Source organism: Myodes glareolus, chromosome 5 (assembly GCF_982192425.1).
Source record: "Myodes glareolus chromosome 5, mMyoGla1.1, whole genome shotgun sequence".
Classification (NCBI taxonomy): Eukaryota; Metazoa; Chordata; class Mammalia; order Rodentia; family Cricetidae; genus Myodes; species Myodes glareolus.
This window is the reverse complement of record NC_142030.1, coordinates 26,648,644-26,652,375: the sequence shown is the minus strand read 5'-3', so window position 1 is coordinate 26,652,375 and position 3,732 is coordinate 26,648,644.

Below are 3,732 nucleotides of genomic sequence, written 5' to 3'. Positions count from 1 at the left end.
CCCTGAGACCATTTTTTTTCTCTTTGATGTGAACATATCCAGTGAGTATTGTGGAGAGGAAAGAAGGAGGGAGATAGCTGACACTCACGACTTGGGGTCAGGATCTGGGTGTCCCCAGGAATCACCTTCCCTGACCAGCCTCTCTCCCAGTCACAGCCAGGGGACATTCATTGTACCCTGCCTTTTAGCCAGACTAGGATCCAGCCCCTCCCTCCCCAGTGTGCCCCAAAGCCAACAGTATTCTAAAGGAGGCTCCCGGCTTAGAAACTTTCCTGGATCCTTCATAGCTACCTCATGTCCCCCAAGTTCTTGCAACTCTGTTGTAAAAGTTGGAGGATTCGTTTGTTCTTTGTCTTTCGGGGGCCATAAGCTACTGGCAGGCTTCCTAGGAAGTGCTCAGTGCCTTGGGAAGGCTGAGCAGTCTGCAGAGCTGTTCTCATGTCTGCCCTTGACTCTGAGCAGAGGAAGCCTGTCCCACTGATCAGCTAGTGAGCTGTTTGGCCAGATCTGGCTGTGCCAGGGACTGTGTGGTACCAACTCCAGAAACAGCAGGGAAGGTGGGTCTCAGGGAGATGACTGGGACTTCTCAGTGGGCAACTGGATTCTGAGCAAACCCTGGGAGGCTTGGAGCCTACATAGCTGAGAAAAGCAGACAGGCCATTTCCCTATCTGGGACAGCTGAGGGACAGTGGGAAAGGACTGCTTCTCAGCCAACAGTTTGGAGCCCTGACATAATTATAGTGTTTTTTTCTTACATAGTCGATAACAACAAATAGTAAACCATAAAGTCAGAGGTCTGGAGTGCTTAGTCACCACCTGGTGGTCATCTGTGGTACTACAGTGCTAAGCACACCCCCGTACATAGGAATCAGAGGAAGGAGACTGGGGAAGGTGCTGTGTTCTGAGCTCTGGGCAACAACTGCTCGCAGCAGGTGGAGGAAGTAACAGTGGCATTACTGAAAACCTCCTGTACTACTTCATATGCGCACACTTTGTTTACTTCTTACTACAAGATAATGTGACCCTTGGCCCAGTGTGGAAAGTAAAGGACCGCAACTTGAATTTTTGTGACTACATTTTTTTTGTCCCTATGGCCTCCTTATAGGAGAAGCTATGCAGTTGTTGTTCTGAAGGATGATGGGAGCAGCCTTCAGCTTAGTGCCCGTATATGTCGGTAAAGTTGCTGCACTATCTAGAGGTTACAGACCTATGTAAAGATGTTTCCTAAAGCAAAATGGGACGTATACACCCAGCTGCAGGACCCACGAGGCTCTGCTGAGCCTCCCCCTGCTGTGAACCAAGGATCTGAGCAGGATTAGCTAATGAATTCAAGGCAGCATGATGGGAACTATAGGGGCAAGGGCTTGAGTTGGTGCAGTGAGAACGTCCTGGGTGCCTGAGCCAGCTGTCCAGTACAGCTGGGGCAGACTTGTATATGGATAGATGGAGGAACAGGTGGGGTGGCTCCACTTGCTAGCTTGTATAAGGCTCTGGATTCAGTCCCTAGCACAGCAAGGGGTGGGGGTCAGGGGAGCACTTGACTTCCACAGCAGAAATGGGAGGGGACGCTTCCTGCTTCCTCACCTTCAGAATGTCCAGCCTCCCCAAGACCCACACACTCTCCAAGGAGATAATGAGAGTTTGAGCAGGCAGGCAGATGCCTTGGGAGGGAGCAGGCTAGCGGAGCTCCCAAGGCCTGTGGCAGTCACTTAGATCCAGTTCTACAACATCAAAGACTCAGGAAGCTATGACCTTCAGGGACCTAGGGGCTCCAAGGAGTGAGTAAAATTGCTGCTGCTTTTTTACTATGCAGGTTTCCAGAGTGTGCTAGAATCCCAGACACTCCAGCCTTGAGAGCCTGGGGAACCCTCACTCCTCCTGTAGCCCCCAGAGAGGTGGGAAGCCTGGGCAGAGCGTCTGAGGCATCCTTGTAGTTCTGGGCTTGCTCGGGGCCAAGGCTCCAGGCTGACTTTTCCTCCACCAGTGAGAGCCTCCTACAGCTGGCAGAACTCGCACCGCCTCATGGCCAGGTCATGCGACATGGCAACAGAAGAGGGTGCCCTGCTCATTTCTCAGCCGCCAGCTACACGGGTGGCAGGGTGGTGGATGCTCACAATTCCAGAGAAACCGATCTGTGGAATTCCACCTCCATTATCCCCAGGTTCCTGCTGCCTCCTCTGTGCTGCAGTAGGAATAATGACAACTTCCTTAGGCTACTGGGAAGATGAGATGGGCATTAAATGATGCATCAGACATTGTGAGACCGATAAGGGCTTGAAGATGCGGCTTTTCATAGCCCTTCATTCAGGGCAAGTAGCCTTTGGCACCAGGTTTCCTGAGATTACAGACATGGGGCCGTCTGTAATATGTGAGTCAGGTCCAGAACTCAGGAAGCTTCCCAGAATTCTTGGCTATTAGACATGATGACTGTTATTAACACGGCCCTGTCATGTTTGTTGAGATCTAATGACATGCTATACGATTTCACCCTTTCAAAATACAAGTCAGTGGTTTCTCAGTACACTACTCATCGAGTTGGACAGCATCTCTATCATCCCTGAATGGGAGACATGCAGCTTCAGCCAGCACCCTCATGGCTGGGGTCCACACTTCTGGCTGCGTTCCTTCCCCAGGTGGTGGCATGTGGAGGCACTCTGGACCTCTGTCCTGGGTGTCCTCCCTTTGGGAATGGAAAAAGGTGAGATAAAAGCCATAGCGAATATTCTGGGTGAGGTTCCAGAAATCGGCCTCTCTGGAGACCTGGGATTTACAGACCTAAGTAGAAAATATGGGCAGGGGTGCAGTCAGAGTCAGTCACAAGACTTCTCCTCCCCATGTGGGGACTCAGTAAAAACCCCCAAGCCTGGATTGGGATGGGTGCTGATGGAGCCCTTGCAGCGTGGACACCCAGTTCTTCATTGGAGCTAGCTTGGAACAGACATAGACTAGGTAAGTCATAGTCTTGGGAAGCATGAGCCCTTTTTTTCCATCAGCAAGGCAGGAAAAGTCTGTCCTAGCAGCTGTCCCCGAAGAGCCTGAACCTGACACAGGAAGGGTCCTGTTCCCAGCCCTCTGGACTGGAACTAACAGCGTCCCAGTCCGGTAGGGAGGAGTCCAAAGCCACAGAAATGCCAGTCTTAGGCTCTGACTACACAATAAACACAATGAAGACTAGAAGCCACATCTGTGAGAGCCAGTGAGGGAGAAAAGGAGAACAAGAAAAGGCAAATTGGGAGCCGGAGAGATGGCTCATTGTTAAGAGCTCTGACTGCTCTTCCAAACGACCTGGGTTCAATTCCCAACACCCACATGACAGCTCCAACCTGTCTGTAACTCCAGTTCCAGGGGATCTGACACCCTAACATAGACATACATGCAGGCAAAACACCAATGCACAAAAGTTAATTTAAGAAAGGAGTGGGCACACATGCATCCCAGCATTTAGGAGCCAGAGGCAGGTGAATTCCAGGACAGTCAGGGCTACACAGAGAGACCCTGTCACGAAAAACCAAAAAAGGAAAAAAGTAAACTTTGCTTTTTTGCCTGTAGGTAAGAGTATACTGAGAGGAGCATTTAGGACCCCAAACAGCCTTCATCCAGCATGAACGATGGCTGGCTCACAGCCACATAGAGCCTCTTTACGCGCTGTTCCCGCACAAACATCAGTTTAACCCCCACCTGTATACTGTAGCACCTACCCTTAGGTACTTGCAGTTAGGGCAGAATTGTATA